Raw genomic sequence first — 12,918 nt, 5'->3', positions numbered from 1 at the left:
ACCATTATCCGAAATTATTTTGTACGATGCACGCGAACGGCCGAATTTTCATGCGCAAGTTAAATATTAGCGTCGTCGTTTTACATTCGTACACACGAGAGTGATTTATAGCTCAGGACATGAGATAATTGAGACTGTAGAAGGAACATCAGTGTACCTTCGCTCGTGGCGAGGCTCCTCTTTTACTCCCTCGTCGTCGTCTATATTCACTATCCAGTTTAGAGCATGCTTTTCCCTCTCGCCCTCCTTCTCTTCCTCCCCTCGTAGTCTAATGTCTTAATCTTCCGTGTGTGAAGAATTGGGCCGGGCCAAATGAAATTTGCATAGTCGTTACCAGCCCGCCTTTACCGAGGGATAGTTCCGTAGATCCGCCCCAAGCTCTTTTGGCTCTCTTGAAAAAGAAGACGACTGGTACCATGATCCGTTTGATTGCTTAGGATAACATTCGTCTCGTCGCTGATCCGAATCTTCAATGAGGGGAATTTTAAAACGCACATTTTTGTCTGACGTGCTTATATCACAAAAGGATATATAGTATATATATTCTTTTATATATATACATAAGAATATGTATAACTATATATATGATAAAGAAAATTTCAATTTTTCTATTAAGAAAATACTCCAATCTTCGATAAATCGCGTTTCTAAAAAGATTCTACTTATTAATTTTCTCTTCCTGTATTTCAATAAACTGTTATAAATATTTGCCATTCAATCGAATCAGTCGAATTTAAGTTGCGACGAAAATACGTGTCGCTTTACAACAATGGGCGTACTCTACGATTCTCCAAGTAAATAAATTATGTATGTGGTGAACGCGCCAAACGTTTCTGGCTTTCCAAGTTATATATCCGATACGATAACGCGGATAAAGGACGTCCTCGATCGATCTTTAATAAGCGTTTCGTTTCGCGGATAAGGATTCAAGATAGTATATGCGAGGAAGGGCGGGGGGGGGGGGGGAGTTTTGCGTTGGTGAAGCGCGCCGTAAAGGATGTAGGAATAACGTTGAACGCGTTGCCTAGGTCGGGAGGGTTTAGGAGCTACTACGGAGCCGATAAGGGTTTGCCAGGCATGCCCTTTAACGACTATGTAAATTGACGGGTCTATTTATTCTAACCGTCGGTATCGAAAGCGCGCTAGATGAAGAAATCAAAGGCCGGTAGTACGAACCATCGCTTCGAAACGCTACGATCAATTACGTTGATACTAAATTAAACTCTAATTATTTCAATAAGCGTTTGTTTATCCGCAATTTAGAAAATCAGATCTCTTAATTTTCGCATATATACATTCTCTCTATATATACATTATCTCATCGCTATATTCTCTGTCTCGTCGTTGATCTCGATATCTCACGTTGAGCGGAATCGCAAATATAAATTTAGTGCCGACAAAATAGCTTTTTCGATAGGTACTCGATAAGAAGAGGGGAGAGACTGAGAGAGAGAAAGGGAGAAAAAGAAAGAGAGAAAGAGAGAGACAGTGCGGGCTATCATAACGTCCTGTCCAACCATTTTATTGCAATGCTAAAGTAGGTATTGATCCAAATCCAGGAGAATCACGAACTAAGGTGCTCGACGACCATCGATCCGTCATGGGGGGACGGGGAGGGGGAGGGAGGACGAGATGAAGGAAGGAAGAGTAGGAGGGTAATCATTTTCCGTGTCCTCCTGCTTCTCCTTCTCTTCCGTCGGTTATCCGAATTGGGTTCGAGGGGGTTTCGTAGGAAAGTTGGGGACTAGGAGAGGACACAAACACCTCCGTTCGGGCAAAGGGAAGGAGAAGGGTTCAGTAGGGCCTCGGTTGTGAGAAGAGGCGAAGGAGATTGAAGGAGGAAGAAGAGAGGGAAAGAGAGACAACATTCCCGCGTCTCTTATATTCTCTCTCTCTCTCTCTCTCTCTCTCTCTCTCTCTCTCTCTCTCTCTCTCTCTCTCTTTCACTCTCTCCCCCGTCTCTTCCTCCCGCTCTTGAACGAGAGGATGCATGAGAAACTGCTCCAGACCGTGGAGAGAGGAGAGAGAGGGTGCTGCCTTGGGGTTCATTATTCAGGGCTATTGATTTCCATCCAACTCCTACCATCAGCCCACCCAACGCCACCGGCGACCGTGAGTGAGGGAGAAAGAGGGATTGAACGATGGAGATAGAACGAGAACGAGATTGACGGGTGGCTGTTCTCTCTCGCGAGCTTCCTATCTCTCCTTCTTTCTCTTCCTTAGACCCTCAACATTTCTGCTCCCAGCACACTGCATCAACCTACATACTGACTGACATCTGTTTAAACCGAGCTGCTCGTCCATGACTAGCCAACGTCTTATAATACCGATCGTTGTTTACGTCGTCCGGATTTAATCCGTTTATATCCATTTATATCGACTGGACATTACTTCAGCATAATCACAAATCGCTTATCGAAAATTTCTAAAAGCACAAGCAAGAAATGGACTTTATTCCATAAATACAGGTGTCAAAAAAGATACGTATCACGACGCTCGAAAACAGATTCCTTTCTCTCTCTCTCTCTCTCTCTCTCTCTCTCTCTCTCTCTCTCTCTCTCTCTCTCTCTCTCTCTCTCTCTCTCTCTCTCTCTCTCTCTCTCTCTCTCTCTCTCTCTCTCTCTCTCTCTCTTTCTCTTTTGAAACTGTCTACTTTTGCAAATTCTCAGAGTAGCGTTATCCTTGTCGGTCCTTCATCTCGGATTCGGATTTCTCCGTCGGTTCCTATGGAGTTGACGGAGTTAGGAAGAAACTTCTACCGAAACTTTCCACCCATAACGGCGGTCCGATAGGGTTTCCCAGCTTTCTCCTCGGAATTTCGTGCCTTGGGTTTCCTGTTTGTGGAGGATCAGCTTGAGGATCATGGATAATACCGCAAGACCAACGGCCAATCGGTTTTATCCTTTTGTTTTCAAATCAGTATGGATAAAATATTGCATCGTCTGCCTAACCAAGTTTGTGCTTTATCGTTCCAACATGATATATGTTATTAAACCTTTTCATTAAACGTATCTTATTTGTTTTATATATATACGTATATATATCGTCCTATTAACATCACATGACATGTAATACATTTACAATAACTAATTGTTAATTAAAGCGTACATATTAAAATTTATTGCGTAATATGCAATAGAATTTAATAATATATGAACTATTTTATTAATGATTTTGTATGTAAAATTCCGATTGGACATATAATCTTTACCATTGAATTTCAACTGTTTTTGTTTTTTCATTTATTTATTATATTGATTATACATTTATATTATTATTATTATATTATTATTCATTAGCCAATACACACACACACACACACACACTTTCCCTCTCTTTCTGTTTAATTACATATATTTTAATAGTAACATAGTTTTTAGATAGTATAAGTTATTAGAACAGCTTGATATGTCTGATCACATTGCTTTTACTACTTATGCTTCTACTACTTATGCATAGAAAAAACTATAGATTCGTAAAAATTGAGGTATATTTGTGTTATTATATTGCATTATATTGTGTATATATATATTGCATGTTTTCTTGCACTTCTTGCATTAGAACGGCTCGGTATGTCTGACCACATTGTTTTTACTACTTATGTTTGTACTACTTATGCGTAGACAAAATTATAGATTCGTAAAGATTAAAGTACATTTGTGTTATTATATTGCATTATATTGTGCATATATATTGCATATGTTTCCTTGCACTTCTTGCATTAGAACGGCTTGATATGTCTGACCACATTGTTTTTACTACTTAGGTTTGTACAACTTATGCGTAGACAAAACTATAGATTCGTAATTAAAGTACATTTGTGTTATTATATTGCATTATATTGTGTATATATATATATTGCATGTTTTCTCTCTTGCACTTTCTGCATTAGAACGGCTCGGTATGTCTGACCACATTGCTTTTACTACTTATGTTTGTACTACTTATGAACCGAAAAAACTATAGATTCGTAAAGATTAAAGTACATTTGTGTTATTATATTGCATTATATTGTGTATATATATTGCATATTTTCTCGCACTTCTTGTATTAGAACGGCTTGGTATGTCTGACCACATTGTTTTTACTACTTATGTTTGTACTACTTATGCATCGAAAAAACTATAGATTCGTAAAAATTAAAGTACATTTGTGTTATTATATTGCATTATATTGTGCATATATATTAGCTATGTGAACCTAGCACCCGACTTTTTATAAATTAATTTTATAAAACGGAAAATGATAGCATTTTGTTTGTAGTTTTATATTAATAAATAAAAAAAATTTCTTAAATGACTCGCACCTGACATTGAGGTATCGCAAATCCGTTTGCGCAGTCTTCTTTAGAATCGTTTGTAGTTGTTTGTAGTGATTTTTTTTCGTTTGTAGTTGAGCGGTTCAAAAGTTATAAACAATTGTTTATTCGTCCAAGAGCTAAATTTGTTAATTTTAAAGATATCGCAAATCCGCTTGCGCAGTCTCCTTTAGAATTGTTTGTAGTTGTTTGTAGTGATTTTCCTTTCGTTATATTCGTAGGTTCACATAGCTATGTATATTGCATGTTTTCTTGCACTTCTTACATTAGAACGGCTCGGTATGTCTGACCACATTGGTTTTACTACTTATGTTTGTACTACTTATGCATCGAAAAAACTATAGATTCGTAAAGATTAAAGTACATTTGTGTTATTATATTGTATTATATTGTGCATATATATATTAGCTATGTGAACCTAGCACCCGACTTTTCAAAAATTAATTTTTTAAAACGGAAAATGATAGCATTTTGTTTGTAGTTTTATATTAATAAATAAAAAAAATTTTTTAAATGACTCGTACCCGACATTGAGATATCGCAAATCCGCTTGCGCAGTCTTCTTTAGAATCGTTTGTAGTTGTTTGTAGTGATTTTCCTTTCGTTTGTAGTTGAGCGGTTCAAAAGTTATAAACAATTGTTTATTCGTCCAAGAGCTAAGTTTGTCAATTTTTAAGATTTTTTAAATCCGCTTGCGCAGTCTTCTTTAGAATCGTTTGTAGTTGTTTGTAGTGATTTTTCTTTCGTTTGTAGTTGAGCGGTTCAAAAGTTATAAACAATTGTTTATTCGTCCAAGAGCTAACTTTATCAATTTTTAAGATTTGTCAAATCCGCTTGCGCAGTCTTTTTTAGAATTGTTTGTAGTTGTTTGTAGTGATTTTCTTTTCGTTTGTGGTTGAGCGGTTCAAAAGTTATAAACAATTGTTTATTCGTCCAAGAGATAAATTTGTTCATTTTAAAGATATCGCAAATCCACTTGCGCAGTCTTCTTTAGAATCGTTTGTAGTTGTTTGTAGTGATTTTCCTTTCGTTTGTAGTTGAGCGGTTCAAAAGTTATAAACAATTGTTTATTCGTCCAAGAGCTAACTTTGTTAATTTTTAAGATTTTTTAAATCCGCTGCGCAGTCTTTTTTAGAATCGTTTGTAGTTGTTTGTAGCGATTTTCTTTTCGTTTGTAGTTGAGCGGTTCAAAAGTTATAAACAATTGTTTATTCGTCCAAGAGGTAAATTTGTTCATTTTAAAGATATCGCAAATCCGCTTGCGCAGTCTTCTTTAGAATCGTTTGTAGCTGTTTGTAGTGATTTTCCTTTAGTTTGCACAATTGTTTATAACTGTTGAACCGCTCAACTATAAACAAAAGGAAAATCACTACAAACAACTACAAACGATTCTAAAGAAGACTGCGCAAGCGAATTTAAAAAATCTTAAAAATTGACAAAGTTAGCTCTTGGATGAATAAACAATTGTTTATAACTTTTGAACCGTTTAACTACAAACGAAAGGAAAATCACTACAAACAATTCTAAAGAAGACTGCGCAAGCAGATTTGAGATATTTCAATGTCGAATGCGAGTCATTTAAACAATTTTTTTTATTTATTAATTGTTAAAACTACAAACAAAATTATTGTTATTACAAACAACTACAAACGAAATGCTATCATTTTCCGTTTTAAAAAATTAATTTTTAAAAAGTCGGGTGCTAGGTTCACATAGCTATATATATTGCATGTTTTTTTGCCCTTCTTGCATTAGAACGGTTTAGTATGTCTGACCACATTGTTTTTACTACTTATGTTTGTACTACTTACGCGTAGACAAAACTATAGATTTGTAAAGATTAAAGTACATTTGTGTTATTATATTGCATTATATTGTGTATATATATTGCATGTTTTCTCGCACTTCTTGAATTAGAACGGCTCGGTACGTCTGACCACATGGTTTTTACTACTTATGTTTGTACTACTTATGCATCAAAGTAACTATAGATTCGTAAAGATTAAAGTACATTTGTGTTATTATATTGCATTATATTGTGTACATATATTGCATGTTTTCTTTCACTTTTTGAATTAGGACGGCTTGATACGTCTGACCACATTGTTTTTACTACTTGTGTTTGTACTACTTATGCATCGAAGAAACTATAGATTTGTAAAGATTAAAGTACATTTGTGTTATTATATTACATTATATATTGTGTACATATATTGCATTTTTTTTCACGTTTTGAAGTAGAACGGCTCAATATGTCTGACCACATTGTTTTTACTACTTAGGTTTGTACTACTTGTGCGTAGACAAAACTATAGATTCGTAAAGATTAAAGTACATTTGTGTTATTATATTGCATTATATTGTGTATGTATATTGCATGTTTTCTTGCACTTTCTGCATTAGGACGGCTCGGTATGTCTGACCACATTGCTTTTACTACTTATGCTTGTACTACTTGTGCGTAGACAAAACTATAGATTCGTAAAGATTAAAGTACATTTGTGTTATTATATTGCATTATATTGTGTACATATATTGCATGTTTTCTCGCACTTCTTGAATTAGAATGACTCGGTACGTCTGACCACATGGTTTTTACTACTTATGTTTGTACTACTTATGCATCAAAGTAACTATAGATTCGTAATGATTAAAGTACATTTGTGTTATTATATTGCATTATATTGTGTACATATATTGCATGTTTTCTTTCACTTTTTGAATTAGGACGGCTTGATACGTCTGACCACATTGTTTTTACTACTTGTGTTTGTACTACTTATGCATCGAAGAAACTATAGATTTGTAAAGATTAAAGTACATTTGTGTTATTATATTACATTATATATTGTGTACATATATTGCATTTTTTTTCACGTTTTGAAGTAGAACGGCTCAATATGTCTGACCACATTGTTTTTACTACTTAGGTTTGTACTACTTGTGCGTAGACAAAACTATAGATTCGTAAAGATTAAAGTACATTTGTGTTATTATATTGCATTATATTGTGTATGTATATTGCATGTTTTCTTGCACTTTCTGCATTAGGACGGCTCGGTATGTCTGACCACATTGCTTTTACTACTTATGCTTGTACTACTTGTGCGTAGACAAAACTATAGATTCGTAAAGATTAAAGTACATTTGTGTTATTATATTGCATTATATTGTGTACATATATTGCATGTTTTCTCGCACTTCTTGAATTAGAAGACTCGGTATGTCTGACCACATTGTTTTTACTACTTGTGTTTGTACTACTTATGCGTAGACAAAACTACAGATTCGTAAAGGTTAAAGTACATTTGTGTTATTATATTGCATTATATTGTGTATATATATTGCATGTTTTCTTGCACTTTCTGCTTTAGAACGGCTCGGTATGTCTGACCTCATTGCTTTTACTACTTATGCTTGTACTACTTATGCGTAGACAAAACTATAAATTCGTAAAAATTGAAGTACATTTGTGTTATTATATTGCATTATATTGTGTACATATATTGCATATTTTCTTTCACTTTTTGAATTGTGTATCAATTTTAAACGTTTTTTATATTATTTAATAGAGCTTTTCGAATAATATAATGTGTATATCTTTACTGTAGTTTATTAGAGAAAGTTTTGTATTATAAAGTAATTTTGGCTTAATAGATATGTACGAATTTATTAATATATTAGTTTTTCTATCCGAATCTCTCACACATTAATCCTATAGATTGCAAAACATATCTCATTCACAAATCTATCAGGCAAGTTTGAAAGATGTAACATGTCCATGCGTTACAATCAATTACTCGTCATGGTTCCTATTTTTTCATCTCGAAATCGATCCAGTATGCGAAAGCAGCACGGGTTTGCTCTCTTTGACTGTGCCCAACGTGACGTAACGTAAAACCCCATTAGGTGTTAGCTCCTCCGTCGACGGTTAAACCGTTACTCGACTGCCGTACGTAGGTGGAACGAGTCGAGCCGGTGTGGTATTGGTGGGTGGGATATATATAGTCAGAATTGTGTGTGGTAGAGGGAGAAAGAGAAAGGGTAAGAGAGAACACACCGGCGCGCAGGGTTGTACTGGCACTGTGTGTGCCTATAGGGATTGCAGCGCCGCGGGCGCCGGCGCGAAACGGTCGCTCGCAAGACCACCTCCGCGTGGTGGGCTCGTGACGTCAGCTATCCTCAGTGTGCGGAGAGCGACCGCAGTGTACACCATCTCCACGTTTTGGCAAAGGAGACGGCATCGTTGCCGGAGTGCACGAGTTAAATCGCCGTTCGCACGACGCAACGATAAACGATCAGCTGGATCACGCAGCGCGTCGTTGCCTCCTTCATCTCTTTCCCCCGCCCTGTCGTCGCCCAAATCTGTTCGTCGCTCCGTGATCCGGACGGGGTACACGTTTCGGACGGATTACGGATTTTTGTCGGTGGGAGAGGACGCGTCGTCATCGTCGCCGCCAGTCAGTTCGACGCGCTCGCGAGTTCTCCTTTCCGCGTCCGCTCGTTGCTCCGCTACGCTTTCGAAGTGACGCGGCTTCCTCTCCTTGATGTGTACGACGACGACGACGAGGCGGAGGACGGTCGGTAGTCACGCGGTCGACGCTCTCGCCGGCGGTATCAGCGTTTCGGTGTCGAGTAACACCTAGCACGAGGAGCGTTCACTGCGGGGACGCCGGGGTGACGAGATTCTCAGAACGACGAGTCTTTCCCGCGTTATTGGTGGTGATGTTGCTAATGTTGTTGCTCGCGTTGGTGTTCAAACGTAACGAGTACTGATCACCCGCGACGTTGTTAAATTTCTGATTCAGACCGTGATTCAGTGTCGTTTCTTCAGAGTAGAGGACATATAGTTCGCTTTTCCAATCTAGTGTTACGCGGATTAATTCTACGCTTTTCACAAGTTACTCCAAGCGATACTTCAAAGTGCTAGTTACTCCGAAGACACGTGGAGTTGCATCAGATCGCTCTTAGCTCACGTGGTCGTCGGATGCGTACCGGCGGCGCTCGTGGTTGTGCGCGACCCTCGCGCAGTTTTGACTCGTCGTGAGTGATTATACGCGGCAATAGGAGGATTCTCCTCGCGTTCGTGAGTAGTACGCGGTATTTATGCTGCCTCCGGGCACGCTCGACGTAATCCGCGCGAAACGTCAACTGTACTCGGTGAGTGTTCGCTTGTGAGGACAGGCATAGGGTTTGTGCGGGACGACCGACGCATTTCGGTGAATGAGTAGAGTTCATGTCGCGAATAGAAGGTGAGGGATGACGACGCACCGCTATCGCGACTCCGTTGAAGGGGACGACGAGGACTCGTGAAGGCGACGACGATTCGCGAGCACGATTGTGACTACGAGACCGAGACACGACTCGTGGCTTGCGATTCTTCGTAGAACTCCAGGGATCCGCAAGCACGCGGAATCAAGCAGGCAGCGTGGAGCGCTCGGCGATTGTGTGGCCGCGCGCCGCGGATCTTTATCTCTATCAACCAGGTATCGAACATTGTCGAGAAAAATTACTTTCTGCAATTTTATTCATAATTAACCTGCGACATGCATACGATGCAAGTGTGTACGAAACATATCGTTACTTCATATGTACAATTTTTTTTAATTTCCAAAGTTCATGAAATTTGCGAAATATACTATTTTTTTCTCAAATTTATTCTCACAAAATTTGGACAAAATTGCGTTTAACTATTTGATAATAAGTTTACTATATGAGTCGTATTTCAAGTGTTGCGATAAACTTTCCAAACTATTTACAAGTTTACAACTATATTTTTATGTTTCAAGTAGAATTAATTAATTTTTAATCGAATGACTGGATTTGAAGAGACAGTTGAATGTTATTTTTTTTCTCGAGGACAGCTACTTTGCATCGCTTGTTGTATATCTATTTATGAAGGGGCGCGCGAGAGATGAAAATGAAAAGGTATAAGTTATTGCGTAGATACTTTTGACACGATTTATGCTCCGCGGGCTATCCTCGTTTTAATATCCGCCGGCTCGCACGAATTTTACATTTTCTACCTCTACAATTTTACATGACAGCGCGAGCCTCGAAAAAAGATGGCGAAGAACTTCTCGCGGTATGTCGACCCATTCTTCAGTGACTGCAGCTGCAAGCTTTCGTCGCTTCGCGGGTGCATTCTTGCACCGCCGTCTGTGGGAGCATATTCCAAGTATGCTCAATAAGATTCATATCCAATGACAAAGGGTGTGCTATTTCTCCGTAACATTGCATGCTTTGAACGTTTTTTTTTATGCAAAACGCGTATTTTTTACGAGTTGAGGTATCATTTATGGCAGTAACGAAATTTATCGATAATAGTTTAATATATATACGAGAAATGCTCCGTTAATAAAAGTACAAAGTTTTAGGTATTTTGATTTAGGAATTCTGATGGCTTATTTACTAATGACATATCAATCGTGAAGTATTCACACTGCATAACTCTTTGGCCATCAAGTTCGTGCTTTGAAAGAAAAGTAGCTGGCAAGCGAACTGGGAAAAGTTTAAAGGTTACGGGTTTTCGATCAGACTGAACGACGTGGTAAACTATCTCCTTCGGCTTTGAAATGGTATTGGTGGATTCACGGATTTTCCAATGAGTTATACTCGCGCTGGGGAAATTGCAGGATAGAAGGTAGGAAATCGTGACAAAAGTCGATTAAATTTCCGAGGTTTTTGTCGCGTCGCGTACTCCGCGTCCGGTGCCACTTGAGTTTTGGTTTTGGCAGCGTTTGAAGAGTGTTTCCCTATATTTGCAATCGAGACAGGTTACAGCCTGACCCGAATCTTAAGCCAGACCACGGTCACGGGATGCCTCGTCGAGCAGGCACGTAGTAACCTACACGCCAGGCTGTGCCAGGAGCGTCTTCCTTCCATCCTCCTTTTTCCTTCTCGCGTTCGGTTTATTCCCTTCTTTCCCGTGGCCCTCGTCTGAAACTTTGCCTTCGGCCGGCCCGCCGGCTTCGTTCTATGCTTTGTAAGGATCCACTCGATATAAAAGCAGTCGAATCTAAGTATTATATGAGCCAAAGGAAAGTTTCAAGCAAGTATGGAATAAATGTATCGAATGAAAATTCTTCGCTCGCCCGAAATTGTCTCTCTGTATTAAAATTTGCTCTCTTTTCCGCTACTCCTTTAAAATATTTTCTCGAAGGAGAAAGGAAACACTTGGTTAAAATGAAACAAAACATTGGATTAAGTTGACACCAATCTTGTTTTTATTAATTCTGCGAAATAAAAGAAAATACAGCACCGCAGTATACATATATTACGAAAATCTCAAATATATTCCATAGAGATTTCCAGATGGAAAAATCTAATTTAATAGATGTTATTTTATTCTACGTTATTTCCTCTATCGAAGCGGTTAAAGTTTGTTTTTTTTTTTGTATAATGTATTTCGCCGCAATACTTGATGTGGTCTTCGATATTCCGGACGCATTTCGGACGCGATGTTGGTAAAGAGTCGCACTTGTTGGCGTCCAGGGACACAGGGACATTGGACGTGGAACACCGAAGAGCCGGTGGAGAGAAGGTAGTAGTAGTAGTAGAGGGCGAGGATCGCACTCGGAGGGACACTGGAAAGCGAAGCGAGTGCGCGGTGGTCAGCCCGGAGGGTCTCTTGGGAGATTTCTGGACCGCAGTCCTAAATCAGGTTTCATTCCCCCGGCGAGTCTCTGGCACCTCGAACCCTCTCTCTCGCTGTCCCTGTCTCTTTCTTTCTCTTTCTCTCTTTCTCTCTCAATTTCGTCGAACCTGCTTGCGATATACCGAACAAAGCAAACGAGCGATTCGCTCTACAACTCTTTTTTTTTTCCTACGCTCGGCGATTTTCCTCTACGTGCCGAATAGCGTCGAGGGTGGAAGATGGAAAATAATCTGAGTTGAGAAAATACTCAAATACGTTACGAGATATGCATTCGACGATTCACACCAGACGGTTTCACTATCTCGATTCAATTTTTTTTAAATGGACCGAAAAGAACATTATTCCTCGTGCACTGACTTCTGTCGTGGTATTATTACGCGTGCGAATGTGTAAAGTCGCGCGGAGGGAGACTAATCATCGCTATAACGGGGGATGATTGTTCGACCGGGGAGATTTGTACGAGGCATATGCATTATCGCAAATGATATCGCAGTGGTCCAGGCGCGGGTTACGCACACCGACACGTTCACAGACATTTGTAGACACGTGCGCACAAGATAGCGAGCACACGCTCACATACGAAACAAGGGACACGAACGAAGGGAGATAATTTCTTGTCTTGTGCAAATATAACTTTTTCGGCCTTATCGACAATTTCGCAGAAGGTAGAGATAATCCTTTGCATATAAATAATAAATTTTTTAGTAACTGCTAATATTTCACAAAATTATATACTTTCTGCACATTGTAGCATAGCGGTGCATAAGCTACGGTAATCGAATGACGAATTAATTAAATTTTCTTTCCACGCGAATATATTGCGACGACAGGTTGATGCCGAAAGGCAGAGATAGCAATTACTGAAATTCGCATAACAATCCCCGGCATGCATGTGTCAAAGTGTTTCACGTACGCTCGTAAAGTGCCGGCATATATATATTCG

General features: G+C 38.9%; 1 protein-coding gene across 12 annotated transcripts in view; it reads left to right on the top strand.

Moving 5' to 3' along the window:
• Bru3 (CUGBP Elav-like family member bruno 3) overlaps positions 1-12,918 on the top strand; it is a 578,576-nt gene that overhangs the window by 16,564 nt on the left and 549,094 nt on the right. For 8 of the 12 annotated variants that reach the window (XM_083058826.1, XM_083058813.1, XM_083058825.1 and 5 more), the window contains exon 1: positions 8,516-9,804. The exons of the other annotated variants lie outside the window; for them this stretch is intronic. The gene's annotated coding sequence lies outside the window, so the exon portion shown is untranslated. Of the gene's footprint in view, positions 1-8,515; positions 9,805-12,918 lie in introns of those variants that run through there. 12 annotated transcript variants of the gene reach the window in all.

The sequence above is a fragment of the Prenolepis imparis genome, unplaced genomic scaffold (genome assembly GCF_030444845.1).
Source record: "Prenolepis imparis isolate NDT839.2.m4 unplaced genomic scaffold, iyPreImpa1.0 SCAF_2, whole genome shotgun sequence".
NCBI lineage: Eukaryota > Metazoa > Arthropoda > Insecta > Hymenoptera > Formicidae > Prenolepis > Prenolepis imparis.
This window is presented reverse-complemented; position numbering and strand designations above follow the sequence as displayed.